At 33.9% G+C, this 18,707-nt stretch overlaps 1 protein-coding gene across 1 annotated transcript in view; it reads right to left on the minus strand.

Annotated features, from left to right (window-relative positions):
- The window catches only part of unc5cb (unc-5 netrin receptor Cb), a 339,994-nt gene that overhangs the window by 209,617 nt on the left and 111,670 nt on the right, over positions 1-18,707 (minus strand). The window lies entirely within an intron of this gene.

Consider the following 18,707-nt stretch of genomic DNA (forward strand, 5'->3'; position numbering starts at 1 on the left):
TGGAACAAATTAATGAAATTAAACAAATAAACAAAGTGGAACAAACAAACAAATTTAAGCGAATCAAACAACTGAACAAAACTGAATTACAAACAAACAAAATGAAGCAAACAATTAACAAAGCAGAATGAAAAAAGTGGAACAAACAAAACGAACGAGCGAATGAAACTAAATGAACAAAGTGAAACAAACATACAAAACTTAGAAAATGGAATAAACGAACGAAATGAAAGGAAAAAATATGTGAAAAAAAAACGAACAAACGAATGAAACGGAATGAACAAAAAAAAGTGAAACAAACAAAATGCAGCAAATGCAATTAAACAAATGAAATGGAATGAATAAACAAAGTGGAACAAAGAAATAAAATGCAGCAAAATGAAACGAATGAACAACAAGAATTAGCAAATAAAAGTGGAACAAACAAAGCAAATGGAAAGAATGAACGAAATAGAATGAACAAAAAGTGGAACAAACAGGTAACAAATCAAATTGAAAAAACGAACGAAACTGAATGAACAAAGTGGAACAAACAAACAAAATGCTGCAAATGGAACAAACGAAACTGAATGAACAAAGAGGAACAAACAAACAAAATGCAGCAAATGGAACAAACGAAACTAAATGAACAAAGTGGAACAAACAAACAAAATGCAGCAAATGGAACAAACGAAACTGAATGAACAAAGTGGAACAAACAAACAAAATGCAGCAAATGGAACAAACGAAACTGAATGAACAAAGTGGAACAAACAAACAAAATGCAGCAAATGGAACAAACGAAACTGAATGAACAAAGAGGAACAAACAAACAAAATGCAGCAAATGGAACAAACGAAACTAAATGAACAAAGTGGAACAAACAAACAAAATGCAGCAAATGGAACAAACGAAACTGAATGAACAAAGTGGAACAAACAAACAAAATGCAGCAAATGGAACAAACGAAACAAACAAACAAAATGCAGCAAAAGGAACAAACGAAACTGAATGAACAAAGTGGAACAAACAAAAATTAACAAAGCAAATGGGAAGAACTAACAAAATGGAACTCTGCATTTCGTCAATAAATACATTTAGAAAAAAGGACCACAGTGGCTTCCCCAACTCACCCATCTACCTTTATCATGCTGATATTTGGCACCAATTTATAATGAAGTGGCAATTTTGTCCTCTTTTGCTTCTCACTGGATGTAATCGCTACTTTATTCGCACATGTTTCATGTGATATTCCAGGTTTGCTCATGAATCTAATTCCCATCTTTGCATTGGAAGCACAGACACTGGTGTTTCTTTCCTGCAGATGGTGTATTTGTGGCCAAGGACGGACACTTGTGTCTGCTGGAGCATCTTAGGTTTCACATTCTTGCCCTTTCTTCTTGTTTGGTAATAAAAAAACAAGCTCTTTCTACTCAGCGGGGCTCCCGGCACAGACAGCACTAATGAAAGAGACACGCAGATGAAGCGAGATGTTTCCAGATAAAAAGCAGAGGCGCGCTGTTTTTCCTTTTCCCTTCACCATCCCAGTCACTCAGAGCCAATGCTAACGCTAATCAGTGATTCAGACGCAGCGCTAAAGCAACACTCCACTTTTTTGTGTGGAAATAGCCTAATTTTACAGCTCTTCTACAGTTAAATAGTTGAGCTTTACTATTTTTTAAATGCATTCAGCTAATATCTGGGTCTGGCGAGAGCATTGTTAGCATAGCTTAGCATAGACCATTGAATCCGATTAGACCATTAGCATCTCACTCAAACATGATTCAATAATTTACAGTAACAGCTTAGTTTAGGTCACAATAAATGGTATTGAAAAACACTACTAGCTTAATAAACTACTGACTAGCTCCAATGCTAATGCTAATTAATGATTTCAGAAGCAGCGCTAAAGCAACACTCCACTTTTCTAGAAAATAGCCTCATTTTAAAGCTTCTCTACAGTTAAATAGTTGAGCTTTACCTTTTTTAAATGCATTCAGCTAATATCTGGGTCTGGCGAGAGCATTGTTAGCATAGCTTAGCATAGACCATTGAATCCGATTAGACCATTAGCATCTCACTCAAACATGATCCAATAATTTACAGTAACAGCTTAGTTTAGGTCACAATAAATGGTATTGAAAAACATTACTAGCTTAATAAACTACTGACTAGCTCCAATGCTAATGCTAATCAATGATTTCAGACGCAGCGCTAAAGCAACACTCCACTTTTCTTGAAAATAGCCTCATTTTAAAGCTTCTCTACAGTTAAATAGTTGAGTTTTACCTTTTTTAAATGCATTCAGCTAATATCTGGGTCTGGCGAGAGCATTGTTAGCATAGCTTAGCATGGACCATTGAATCAGATTAGACCATTAGCATCTCACTCAAACATGATCCAATAATTTATAGTAACAGCTTATTTTAGGTCACAATAAATGGTATTGAAAAACACTACTAGCTTAATAAACTACTGACTAGCTCCAATGCTAATGCTAATCAATGATTTCAGACGCAGCGCTAAAGCAACACTCCACTTTTCTTGAACATAGCCTCAATTTAAAGCTTCTCTACAGTTAAATAGTTGAGTTTTACATTTTTTAAAAGACGCATTCAGCTAATATCTGGGTCTGGTAGGAACACTGTTAGCGTAGCTTAGCATAGCTCATTGAATCAGATTAGACCATTAGCATTTCACACAAAAATGACTAAAGATTCAATCATTTATGATAACACTTTAGGTCACAATTTATGCTATTAGCAAACGCTACTAGCTTAATAAACTTTGCTATTATGCCAGAATGAGAGAGAACACCTAGATCTATACCAAGAAACTTTCATTTAGATTTATTTTTAGATAATTTTTCAGAAATATGTAATATGTCACATACAGTTGAGCTCAGAATTATTAGCTCTCCTGGTTTTTGTGCTAAAGTAGGTCCCAAAACACACCATTAAGGTGTAGCTGAGAAGAAAACAAACATAACACACACACGGGCAGTCCTGTATTGACAGCTCTCCATATCAGATGACTCCTGAATTACAGCCACTCTTAATGAGCTGCATTAACATATTATGCTAATAGCGCTCTTCTATGTCATTAAATAAAGCTGTTAAGGAATTAATATGATTACAGAGGCAGCGAGTGTGTTTTTAATGACGCATGGCAGAAAAAACGGCTTGTGTTTCTCATAATGCTTATTTTGATATCGGCGCCATGATCTGCCGTCGGCTTCATTTGCATGCTGTCAATCAAACGTGCCGCGGCTTATGCTGAAGCCTACGCATGACGAACCCTCGCGAAATTATTACTGACATGCCAAGAAAGGGGAAAAAAAAGCGGATCTGTGAGGCTTCATGATGTGATCCAGAAAAATATTTACTCCAAATCAAACGCTGCCCTCGATAAACTCCTTCAAACTCTTATATGAGCGTGTGTTTTTGGACAGGAGCTGTGATAATACTGTGATGTAGTGTGGAGAACGCATGAAATCATAACATAATTAAATAAAAAATAATACAAAATAGAAATAACAAGCAGTACTTTTCTTCCTAAACAAAACAAAACCTGATTAGGGGGTAATATTTTAAGGGTATTATGTGGAGAATGCATAAAATAACAACATAATTCAATAAAACCGCAGTACTTTTCTTCCAAAAACAACAAAACACAACACGATTTTGCTCTTTTTTATAGACTTGAATGTTTATTAATATTTTATGATAATATTTTAAGGGGATCATATGGAGAATTAAAAAAATTGTAACATTAATTCAATAAAAATAAATATAACCGCAGTACTTTTCTTCCAAAAACAACAAAACACAACATGATTTTGCTCTTCTTTATATACTTTACTGTCCAACTGGTAGCCATTGAAGATTGTAGTAAGAAAACAACATATTATGGAAGTCAATGGTTACTGGTATACAACATTTTTCTAAATATCTTCTTTTGTGTTCAATAGAAAGTAACTCAAGCAGGTTTGAAACAAGTGGAGGGCAAACAGGTGAATGATGAAACTGCTCATTTTAGGGCGAATTATAGCCTCTGAGTAATATTATTATGTAAAAATTGTACAATTTCCAGGAACTATTTTATTTTATTTCGTTTTATTTATGTTTTATTTCACTTCATTTTTGTTTTCCATTTTAATTTATATTTCATTTGTATTTTTATTTAAAGGGAACTATTTTATTTTGTTTGTTTTCATTTTTTATCTTTTTTATTTTCTGTTTTAATTTATTTAATTTATTTTTTTATTTTATTTGTAGACATTTTTTTATTTATGTTTTATTTTATTTGGTGTCATTATTCTATTAATTCATTTCATTTTACTATTAATTTTTTTATTGTTTATTTTCTATTTTATTTTGTTTTATTTATTTATTTTTTTATTTATTTTCCTTTATTTTGGTTTTCTATTTTAATTTATGTTTCATTCAATTGCCAAGAGAATTAGTTTATTTAGTTTTATTTTATTACTTTATTTTGTTATGATTTTATTTATTTATTATTTTTTATTTATTTGAATTTTATTTTCTTTATATTTTATTTATTGATGTTTTATTTATTGATGTTTTGTTCTGTTTAATTTAATTTGATTGATTGATTCATTCATTTTATTTCATTCGTTCATTTTCTTTTCGGCTTTGTCCCACAGCGGAATGAACCACCAACTTTTCCAGCATATGTTTTACGCAGTGGATGCCCTTCCAGCTGCAACCCAGTACTGGGAAGCACCCACACAAACACATTACGGACAATTTCACTTACCCAAATAACCTGTACCCTGTCTTTACACTTGTGGGGGAAACCGGAGCACCCAGAGGAAACCCACGCGAACACGGGGAGAACATGCAAACTCTATACAGAAACACCAACTGACCCAGTCGGAGCTCGAACCAATGACCTTCTTGCTGTGAGGCGATCGTGCTACCCACTGCGCCACCGTGATTTATTTATTTTATTTCACTTTATTTCTTATTCTATTTTCTATTTTAATTTGTTATTATTTATTTCATTGTATTTTAATTAATTTATTTTCCCCTTTTCTTTACTTTTAACCATGCAGAAATAAAAAATGAATCAAACAATAAAAACATTGTGTGTGTGTCCATGTCTAGAAATGCTCAATTTTATTCAAAACATTTTATTGTTGCTTTAAAATCCATCGATCCACATTTGTTTTCTATGATTGGGGTCTGTTTTACTCTCTCTTTTCCTCAGTCCATCAAATAAAGCTGTATCTCTGTTTAAAAATGCATTATCATAACAAATTAGTTCACACTGCAATAAAAAAGCATCAGAGACTCTCCACAGACTGGTACTGAGATGCCCACCTGTGTGTCTGTGTGTGTGTGTGTGTGTGTGTGTGTGTGCCAGCTGCTAGACGGCCACCACTTAACCCTGCCAGCATGAAAAGCTCAAACTGCATCTTACAGCGCTAAATAAATCATTCATCAGAAAACCGGCAGGACAAAATAAACAGATTTCAGGCCTTTTCACCCTGAGACTCAAGCAGAGAAAAAGCTGTTTGTTCATTTTGTTTATTGATTGATTGATTGATTGATTGATTGATTGATTTATTATTATTATTATTATAAATTTTATTATTAAGTCGAAAAGATAATGAATGAATGAATGAATGAATATTATTTTGTTATTTATTATTATTGTTATTGTTTTATTTTCAGTTTGATTTTATAATATTTATTTTATTGTTTGTTTATTTTATTATTTGCATTTTTTTTATTTTACTGGTTTTATTTTTTATTTAATGTTTTAATAATTTATTATTTATTTTTTGTTGTTTTATTTGTTTTATTTATATTATTAGTAATTTATTTTCTATATTCACTTATTTCAAAATGTATCCATTTTAAAATTTATTTATTTTAATAATTACTTATCTTAATAATTATGTATATTTTATTCACATTATTATTTATTGATATAAATATTTATTTATTTTTTTTTTATTGTTTTGTTTTGTTTTTTGTTTAATTTATGATTTATTTGGGTTAATTTTTCTAGTTTAACTTATTTCATTATTTATTTTAGAATTTATTTATTTGAATATTAATTTAATTTATAATTTATTTTAATATTTATTAATTTAGTATTTTATTTTATTCTATAGTATTTTTATTTTTACCCATGCAGGAATAAAAAAAATGAAAGAAAAATCTTAACCCTGCCAGATTTCAGGCCTTTGAGACTCTGCCAAGGTAAAAGCTGGTGAAATAATACACATGCACATACAAATCTGCTGCTCTTACACATACCAACCGGCACAGACAGGGTACAACTACCTCACAGACAATTAGACAATTACAAACCCCAGAAAACACACAAAATTTACAGGAACATTCAGCATCAGTTTACAACGTTGAAAATAAATAAGCTCCGTCTTACATAAGAGAAAACAAAAAGCTGAAAGTGCACAGTAATGTAAATATATATAAAAATAAATAATAATAATAATAATAATAATAATAATAATAATAATAATAATAAGTGCTCAGTATAAATGAGTACACCTCATTTTAAAAATGAATATTTTTATATTTCTCAGTGAATATAGGTCATATATTGTAATTGTACTGTTTTATTTTATTTAGTTTTGTGTATTTTTATTTTCATTTTGTTTTATTTGACCATTATATTATAGTATTAGTATTTTAATTTATATTTTATTTTATAATTTATTTATGTATTTATTTTATAATAGTTTATTCTGCTTATTTTTTACTGCTTTGTTATATTTTATGTTTATGATTTTATATTATTAGCATTTAATTTTAATTGTATATTTTAATCTATTATATTATTTATTTATTTATATAATAATGACTTTTTTGTTTTATTTTTTACTGTTTTATTTTATTTTATGTATTGCGTATTGTATTTGTACTGTTTTATTCATTATATCAAATCATTATTTTATATCATTTGTATTTTATTTTAATTGCATCTTTTAATGTGTTTTATAATTTATTTATTTATTTTATAATTAATTTATTTCAGAAATTCATTGCCGTGAAAGTGTAAAGAAACAGAGATTTATTTTATGATTTTTATTTTTACTGTTCTATTTCATTTTGTTTCACTATATCATTATTTAATATTACCAGTATTTTATTTTAATTGTACATTTAATGCATTTTATACATTTATTTTATAATTGATTTATTTCAGTAATTCACTGCTGTAAAAGTCTAAGGAAACGTGGAGTTTTAAAAGGATTATGCCACTGTATAAAAACCGCACGGCTATGAATGATAATCCAGAAGATGTGTATGGATCCTCCAAGCGCGTATCAAATATTAATGCTCAATATTAGGCCTGTTTGTCACTTCAATCACAGCTCGGGCTGCTGAAGGTGCTAATGGAAGCGAATGATGAACTGATGTCTTCATATTGAGGTCTAGAAACGTCCCAACGCCCTCCAGACACAATCTGACATGACTGTGAAGTGAAAACAGCCTTCAGAAATACACCTTCACAGCAGACATGCATGTTTTTTATTTTTGTTTCAATGCATACGGTAAATGCATCATAATGACGTCACTGGCCGATGCATTTCATCTAAGCGGTTATAAATAGTTGTAAAATATCCGTGCATTCAAGTGCATTTAGCTGCACTCAGTCTATTCATTTTCAGCTGACCTGGATTCTGTCCGGAACACAAGTCGCCACTTTGCCCATATATTCACATATAAGTGAAACAATGCTGAATATATTGAATTATACTGTATTTTTTATAAAAAACTAATGCATAAATGTCCTCGCTAAAATGTTTTCTCTGTGTTGCATGTTTAAATATATGCACATATGTTTCATGTCATTTAAGCCTATGAAATATTATACATCACATGCAGTTTGACACATATACATTGGCAGCAGAGGTAAAAAACAAAACAAATAAAGGTATGAAAAAAGGGGCCAAAATCAAATAGTCAAATATGTTTTTAATATATTTAAATGCACAGAAACGTATTTACTACTTTTATTTTACGTATATATTTTTGATCTATGTGACTTCCGTATTTATGCGGCTAAAGTAAACCACATAAAAAAGTTTCTTTTGTGAAAATAGATACAATTTACACTCATAAATTGCTGGTAAAGTCCACAAAGACACTGTAAAAATACAAATGAGCTGAAATTTCAACAGTATTTTCTATAATTAATGACATTTTAACTGTACTGGAGTTTCATTTTCAATACATGTTTTGCATTTTAACAAAAAAAATGGCTAAACTGACTGTTCCCACACACGGAACACACATGGAACATATATGGAACATATAAGGAATTTACATGGAACACATATGGAATGTATACAGAACGCATAAGGAATGCACATGAAACACATATGGAACAAGCAAGGAACACACACTGAACGCATATGGAACACATACAAAACACACATCTAACACGCATGGAAAACACACTGAACGCATATGGAACACACATCTAACACGCATGGAAAACACACTGAACACATATGGAACAATTATGGAACACACAAGAAATGCTTATGGAACACGCACGGAACACACGCTGAATTCTTCTGGAACACACACAAAACACTCATCTAACACATATACACTGAACGTATATGGAACACTTACGGAACACACATGAAACTCATATGGAACATGCACGGATCACACATGGAATTCACACTGAATGCATATGGAACACTTATAGAACACACACAAAACACACATGGAACACACACTGAAAGCATATGGAACACATGAAATGCATATGGAACACACATATAACACACAAGGAACATACATGGAATGCATATGGAACACATACAAAACACACATGAAACGCATATGGAACACACAGAACACACATATAACACACACTGAATGAATATGGAACACTTATGGAACACACATGGAACTTATATGGAACACATACAGAACACACGTGGAACACATATGGAACACACATATAACACACTTGGAACACAAACTGAATGCATATGGCACACTTATGGAACACACATGGAACGCATTTGGAACACATACAGAACACACGTGGAACGCATATGGAACACACAAAGAATCCACATATAACACATTTGGAACACACACTGAACGCATATGGAACACACACAGAACCCACATATGACACACATGCAACACACACTGAATGCATATGAAACACACACAGAACCCACATATAACACATTTGGAACACACACTGAACGCATATGGAACACACATAGAATGCATATGGAACACATACAGAAAACACATGGAACACATATGGAACACACATGGAACACATATGGAACACACATGGAACAGATACAGAACACACATGGAACACATACAGAACACACATGGAACACATACAGAACACACATGGAACACATACAGAAAACACATGGAACACATATGGAACACACATGGAACACATATGGAACACATATGGAACACACATGGAACACATATGGAACACACATAGAACACACATGGAACAGATACAGAACACACATGGAACAGATACAGAACACACATGGAACACATACAGAACACACATGGAACACATACAGAACACACATGAAACACATATAGAACACACATGGAAGCACAATGAACAAACAGAACACATAATGAACAAACATGAAAGACACGAAACACGCAGGTAGAACACACAAAGCACACAAGAAACACATATAGAACATGAATAGAACACACATCTAACACACGGAACACACACAGAACCCATGTAAAACCCACAGAACACATTAACACACATGGAACACTTGGAACACGCACTGAACACACATGGAACACACACAAAACACATGTAGAGATTTAATTAAACATTTTCAAGATAGAAAATATTCATACTTTAATTCTACTGTAACTGCAGAACAATAATTTTAAAGAGATTTTTTTTAAATACAGTAACTTGCATTTGTCAACTGATTATTAATTACTTACATTTATTGCAATGCCCTGATTTCTTCCAAGCGTTTGCTGCATTATGAACTTTTTACAATACCACTCAAACCATGACCCCAGAAAAGTCCCAAATGAAGCCCAAATTTTTGTCATATTTGCATAACTGTACTGTATTCAACCAGTGTGGGAAGTACTGTATTGGGTTGACCTGACGGTCTAACCCACAGTTAATAGTAACCAGGTCAGGGAAGCACGAGTGAGGCGGTGATTTCTGATTGGCCGTCTCAGCATGTCACGTGACATGGGCGGGGCTTGAGCAGAGGTAGAGCACATCCCCGAGGCCCTGCGCTTCAGAGTTCACGTAATCCTGCCGGGTTTAACTGTTACGCTGAGCACTTTCTTTCTCTTTCTCTTTTCCTATCACTCCCTCCATCGTCTCTTATTCATTATTCACCCTCACTCGTGGCCTTTGCGTCCCTCTTCCCACAGATCAAAATTCTGCGCAGGTTCCAGGAGCTTCTGGCACACCGGCAGCCATTTGAAGGGAAATCTGGGGTTGCGGCTTTCAAATAAACACACCTTTATCCCTTAATCCGCTTTAAATTTAAGATTCTGTTTCAAATCTGAAGTAGCATTATTCTCAGCATTCGCAAGCAGACGCTGGACAACATCACACACACACGTGATTGTTAACAAGCAATGACATCCCACATTATTAGGATCATTTTTGGTTTGATGAAAAATTGTAAATATTATTTTGATTTAAAATAGCAGTTTTCGATGCAAATATGTAGTGAATTGTAATTTATTGCTGTAATTAAAAGCTGAATTTCATGGATTTAATATGCTGATTTGATGATTAAGAAACATTTCTGATTATTATCAGCATTGAAAACAGCTGTGCTGCTTCATATTTTTGTAAAAATTTAAATATAAATATAAAATGATACATTCTAAATATATAAAAACATTTTTAATTAATATACTTATGTTTTATTAGTATTTATTAATAATCACTGAAAACAGCTGTGCTGCTTCATATGTCTGTGAAAACCATGATGCAAATATAAAATAAAAACCAAAAGCAAAAGATTTAAAAATACTCTTTTTAAAATTCATATATTTATAAATTGTAATAATATTATTAAAAACATCTGTGCTGCTTTATATTTTTTGAGATTTTCACAGAATTATAAAAGCCCAGGGTAAGATTTTTAAAAATGTACTATTATTTTTAAACTAATTTTATTATTACTTATTAATCATCACTGAAAACAGCAGTGCTGCTTCATATTTCTGTGAAGATCATGATGCAAAAAAGCCCTGGGAAAGATTTAACAATATATTTATTAATACATTTATTATTTTATGAACATTTATTAATCATTATTGAAAGCAGATTTGTTGCTTCCTATTTCTGTGAAAAGCACGATGGAAAAACAAATTCAAACACAAATAGAAAAAATGATGGATTATAAATATATAAAAGCCCAGGGAAAAATTTTAAAACGTTTTTTAATTAATATACTTATATTTTTTATTAATGTTTATTAATCATCATTGAAAACAGTTGTGCTGCTTCATATTTCTGTGAAGATCATGATGCAAAAAAAAGCCCCGGGAAAGATTTAAAAGATTATTTTATATATTTTATATATATATATAGTTATTAATTTTGTGAACATTTATTAATTATTATTGAAAACAGATTTGCTGCTTCAGATTTCAGTGAAAACAGTGATCAAAGCCCAAAAATAAAATTAAAGCCCAGGGAAAGGTTTAAAAACACGCAAGGACATTAAATAAACTGTGTACATTTATAATGTTATAAAATATTTTATCCAAATAAATGCTGCTGTTTTAAACCATCTACTGATCAAAGAATCATTACAGATTAGAGCTACCCTAGTTATCACAAACTGTAATGTATAAAGACTAGAGTATGGATGACAATATTCAGCTTTGAATCAGAGCAATGAATTACATTTTAAAACACAGAATGCAATAGAAAACTAATAATTTGAATTATAATCATATTTCACTATTTGTCTGGTATTTTAGATCGAATAAATGCAGCCCTTGTGACCATAAAATAAACATCTTTCAAAGATATCTGAACAGTGCTATTCCACAAACCTGTGAGTGTGTGTTAGCCTTGTATTCCTTAGTTTGTGGAGACCAAATGTCCCCACAAGTATAGCAATACCAGATAATTTTGACCTTATAGGGACATTTTTTTGGTCCCCATGAGGAAAACAACTCATAAATCAGTAAAATCAATGTAACAATGCAGATTGTTTCCGCCGAGGGTTGGATTTAGAGATATGGAGACATAAAAAACAGTTTGTGCAGTATAAAAACAATGGAAAATGTCCCCACTATTCGCAAAAATCTAACCTGTATGTGTGTGTGGGGACACCTTGTATTCCCTACTTTGTAAGAACCAAATGTCCCCACATGTTTAGCAATACCAGTAATTTTTTCGATTTTTTTTGGTCCCCATGAGGAAAACGGCTCATAAATCAGTAAAAAATCAATGTAACAATGCAGATTGTTTCCGGTGAGGGTTGGGTTTAGAGATATGGAGACATAAAAAACAGTTTGTGCAGTATAAAAACAATGGAAACCTATGTAATGTCCCCACTATTCGCAAAAATCTAACCTGTATGTGTGTGTGGGGACACCTTGTATTCCCAACTTTGTGAGAACCAAATGTCCCCACATGTATAGCAATACCAGTAATTTTTTATTTATTTTTGGTCCCCATGAGGAAAATGGCTCATAAATCAGTAAAAAAATCAATGTAAAATTGCAGATTGTTTCTGGTGAGGGTTGGGTTTAGGGATATGGCACATATAAAAAAGAAAAACTGTTTGTACAGTATAAACACAATGGAAACCTGTGTATGTAACGTCCCCACAATTTACAAAAAACTTACCTATGTGTGTGTGTGTGTGTGTGTGTGTGTGTGTGTGTGTGTGTATGTGTGTGCGTGTGTGCATATGTGTGTGTGTGTGTGTGTCTTGTACTCCTTACTTTGATAACCAAATGTTCCCAGAAGTACAGTAATACTAGTAAAGTACAGTAACACTAGTAAATGTTGACCTTATGGGGACATTTCTTTTGGTCCTCATGAGGAAAACGGCTCATAAATCAGTAAAATCAATGTAAAAATGCGGTATGCTTCCTGTGAGTTTTGGCTTTAGGAACATGATGATGTAAAATCCAGTGTAAAAACAGTGAAAACCTATGTAACGTCCCCACAATTCATAAAAACCAACCCGTGTGTGTGTGTGTGTGTGTGTGTGCAGATGGGGTGGTGCGTGCGGGACTGATGCCTGCGGGGGTCCTGTCTTCTGCAGACCTCTCTCACCTCATCCGCGTTTAAGTGCATTAATATTGCACCAGGTCTGTGGCGGGGTTAAATGGCCGCCCATCTGACAGAAAGGAGGAGGAGGGAACGTCAGACTGAATATTTTCCTCTCGCCGATACAGTGAAAGCTGCGGATTCAATCTGAGCTGCCACACGCAGGACGCCACATGCTCATTTACCGGAAACACAAGCCGCCTGCTTGCCTCCATTAGCAACACATGCGCTGCCTTTGCATTAGCAACACCAAAAAAAAAAAAAAAAACACACTCCTTCACGACAAATAAACACACACTATCCATTTGTGCTGGGACAACACAAAGGAATTAAGTTAGCTTGTTAGATTTTACAAATTTAAGTGGATTGAACATAAAACAATTAAGTAAACAACCCCCAAGAAATAAAAATAAACTACATATTGGTGAACTACATATGTCACCTACAACTACAACTCCCATCATGCAGTTTCACACACACCAGTTGTCGATCACTGCTGTTGACACACACACAGCTGAAGCTTGTAATCGCTGACCATTTGAACTGTTTATACACCACACACACCGGTTCATTGCATAGTCTTTGTTTGTTGTAGCGAGTGTTCCTTTGTTTTGCCTGCCGTGTTTTCGATCTAAGCCTTGTTTACTGTTGTATGCTGTTTCGCCTCCTGTCCTGACCTTACGCCTGTTTATTGAATATGATTTGGATTAGCTGGACGCTCCTTTATTTACCATTGCCTTCTTGTACGACTGATCTTATTAATACTGCACTTGGATCCTTATCTCTGTTGTCTGAAACACCCATACACACTCACACACTGTGGGGGAAACAGGAGCACCCAGAGGAAACCCACGCCAACACGGGGAGAACATGCACACAGAAATGCCAACTGGCCCAGCCGGGACTCGAACCAGTGACCTTCTTGCTGTGAGGCCAGAGTGCTAACCACTGAGCCACCATGCTGCCTAGTTTTTACAGTTCAAAAGACATTACACCTATGGAGGTAAACCACCAATACCAACACGTGTGTGTGTGTGTGTGTGTGTGTGTGTGTGTGTGTGTGTGTGTGTGTGTGTGTATTCCCAGCGGTTCTCTCTTCACATATACAGTAGTATCTTCCAGTCAGCGGTGCCACTTGTGCTCTGAGTGCCGTTTCTTGAGCTCATGCCTTTAATTTTTCAGTGTTTTGTTGGCTTTCCATAACCTCCCGCTGACCTCGCTGCTGTCAGTCAGTGAAATCCGCCCTTTCTCTCTCTCTCTTCCTGCTCTTGCTCTTCGTAGACGCCACAAAATGTCTTTGTCATGAGTGTAATTATGGGGTATGGATCTCATTTAAAACGCAACATGGCGTAATGGCTGTCAGCTACTTATTTTACAAAAAAAAAAGAATGAATAAATCACAGACTTTAAAATAGGGTTGCGTGATATTAAAGAAAAATCTGACATTGCGATATTTTGTTTTGCTGAGATATACACTCACCGGCCACTTTATTAGGTACACCTGTCCAACTGCTCGTTCACACAAATTTCTAATCAGCCAATCACATGGCAGTAACTCAATGCATCTAGGCATGTAGACATGATCAAGACGATCTGCTGCAGTTCAAAGCGAGCATCAGAATGGGGAGGAGAGGGTATTTAAGTGACTTGAATGGCTAGACTGGTTCCAGCTGATAGAAAGGCAACGGTAACTCAAATAAGCACTCGTTACAACCGAGGTCTGCAGAAGAGCATCTCTGAACACACAACACGTCCAACCTTGAGGCGGATGGGCTACAGCAGCAGAAGACCACACCGGGTGCTGCTCCTGTCAGCTAAGAACAGGAAACTGAGGCTACAATTCACACAGGCTCACCAAAACTGGACAATAGAAGATTGGAGAAACGTTGCCTGGTCTGATGAGTCTCCATTTCTGCTGCCACATTCGGATGGTCTAGTCAGCATTGGGCCTCAACAACATGAAAGCATGGGTCCATCTTGCCTTGTATCAGCGGTACAGGCTGGTGGTGGTGGTGTAATGGTGTGGGGGAGATTCTCTTAGCACACTTTGGTCCACTTTGATACCAATTGAGCATGGTGTCAACGCCACAGCCTACCTGAGTATTGTTGCTGACCATGTCCATCCCTTTATGAGCACAGTGTCTCCATCTTCTGATGGCTACTTCCAGCAGGATAACGCACCATGTCATAAAACACCAATCATCTCAGACTGGTTTCTTGAACATGACAATGAGTTCACTGTACTCAAATGGCCTCCACAGTCCCCAGAGCTCAATCCAATTGAGCACCTTTGGGATGTGGTGGAACGGGAGATTGGCATCATGGATGTGCAGCTGACAAATCTGCAGCAACTGTGTGATGCTATCATGTCAATATGGAGCAAAATCTTTGAGGAGCATTTCCAGTAGCTTGTTGAATCTCTGCCATTAAGGATTACGGCAGTTCTGAAGGCAAAAGGAGGTCCAACCCAGCACTAGTAAGATGTACCTAATAAAGTGGCCAGTGAGTGTATATTGCAATATGGATATTATTTCACCAGATGATCTGAATAGCTAAAACATCAATATCAAATATCAATATCAAAAAGGTCAATATTATTAGCCCCCTTCCGCTATATTAGTTTTGGATTGTCTCCAGAACAAACCACTGTTATACAGTGACTTGCCTAATTACCCTAACTTTACCCTAATTACCCTAGTTAAGCCTTTAAATGTCACTTTAAGCTGAATACTAGTGTCTTACAGAATATCTAGTCTAATATTTTTTACTGTCATCATGGCAAAGAGAAAATAAATCAGTTATTAGAAAGTTATCTCCATGCTTCTGATTCAGCATGTGGTTTTATTATGTCTATGTGTGTATTGTTATTATGTCTCTGCATGAATTGGTATTGTCTCCACATGCCGTTTTCCTTTGTTAATTGAGGTTAACTGGGATGTCAGTCGTATGTGGCATGTTTTACAAATCAGCTTGTTTTTTAATCCGCGCAGGTCTGAATCAATATACAATTAACCGTGTTTTTAATCGCAATAAAAAGTGGCTTCTGTTGGAATGCGGATGAGTGAACGTAATGGTTTCTGACAGCGCAGACAAAAGCGCAGTGGCCCTGAGAATGTACACGGGACAAACCTGACAGGAATTAAACATGTCGAACACGTCCTTTCCTCCTCGCTAGGAAAGATTGCACGTTAATGCTGCATTTGTCTGCACATTATTTTGCTTCATTGCATTTGAGCCGGGCGCTACAGTGTTTGGCTTAATTATCAAGGAGATCTGGATTAGCATTAGCATTTATCATCATATTCACATGAGGCTTTAATCTAGTTCTCCATTACAGACCCATATTCAATAATACGGTATATTACAGATATTCAATAATACGGTATATCACAGATATCCAATAATACGGTATATTACAGATATTCAATAATACGGTATATTACAGATATTCAATAATACGGCATATTACAGATATTCAATAATACGGTATATTACAGATATTCAATAATACGGTATATTACAGATATTCAATAATACAGTATATTACAGATATTCAATAATACGGCATATTACAGATATTCAATAATACGGCATATTACAGATATTCAATAATACAGTATATTACAGATATTCAATAATACGGTATATTACAGATATTCAATAATACGGTATATTACAGATATTCAATAATACAGTATATTACAGATATTCAATAATACGGTATATTACAGATATTCAATAATACGGTATACCACAGATATCCAATAATACGGTATATTACAGATATTCAATAATACGGTATATTACAAATATCCAATAATACGGTATATTACAGATATTCAATAATACGGTATATTACAGATATCCAATAATACGGTTTATTACAGATATCCAATAATACGGTATATTACAGATATTCAATAATACGGTATATTACAGATATTCAATAATACGGTATACCACAGATATCCAATAATACGGTATATTACAGATATCCAATAATACGGTTTATTACAGATATCCAATAATACGGTATATTACAGATATTCAATAATACGGTATATTACAGATATTCAATAATACGGTATATTACAGATATCTAATAATACGGTATATTACAGATATTCAATAATACGGTATATTACAGATATCTAATAATACGGTATATTACAGATATCTAATAATACGGTATATTACAGATATTCAATAATATGGTATATTACAGATATCCAATAATACGGTTTATTACAGATATCCAATAATACGGTATATTACAGATATCTAATAATACGGTATATTACAGATATTCAATAATACGGTATATTACAGATATCTAATAATACGGTATATTACAGATATCCAATAATACGGTATATTACAGATATCCAATAATACGGTATATTACAGATATCCAATAATACGGTATATTACAGATATTCAATAATACGGTATATCACAGATATACAATAATACGGTATATTACAGATATTCAATAATACGGTATATCACAGATATACAATAATACGGTATATTACAGATATTCAATAATACGGTATATCACAGATATACAATAATACGGTATATTACAGATATTCAATAATACGGTATATTACAGATATTCAATAATACAGTATATTACAGATATACAATAATACGGTATATCACAGATATACAATAATACGGTATATTACAGATATTCAATAATACGGTATATCACAGATATTCAATAATACGGTATATCACAGATATACAATAATACGGTATATTACAGATATTCAATAATACGGTATATCACAGATATACAATAATACGGTATATTACAGATATTCAATAATACGGTATATTACAGATATTCAATAATACGGTATATTACAGATATCCAATAATACGGTATATTACAGATATTCAATAATACAGTATATTACAGATATCCAATAATACAGTATATTACAGATATTCACACACACTTTCACACACACTCTCTCACATATACGTTCACACACATCACACAATCACATTTACATACACACACACTGCCAAAGATTACACATCTGAGCGGCCAGAAAGAGTATGGGTTAAGTGTGCTCTAATCCATTTAAACACACACACACACACACACACACGCACACACACACACGCACACACACACAGGGTTAAGCGTGTTGTAATCCACTTACAGTGAGTTCTCAGCGCTGCAGTGAGAGGTGAGCGGACGACACTCATTCAGGTGGACGTTCAGCTTGATTTGTGTGCGCTGTTAGACGGGTAATTAACAGCAGATTCAGTGCGCACCACTGCTCCAGCACAACACACACACACACACACCGCTGCATTAAAACCAGTGGACTGGCTGTGTTTACGGCCACTTGCAGAGGATCTGATGGCACGCTTGATGGATATGAACAATCAAGAAACAGTTT

This window comes from Danio aesculapii, chromosome 10 (genome assembly GCF_903798145.1).
Source record: "Danio aesculapii chromosome 10, fDanAes4.1, whole genome shotgun sequence".
NCBI lineage: Eukaryota > Metazoa > Chordata > Actinopteri > Cypriniformes > Danionidae > Danio > Danio aesculapii.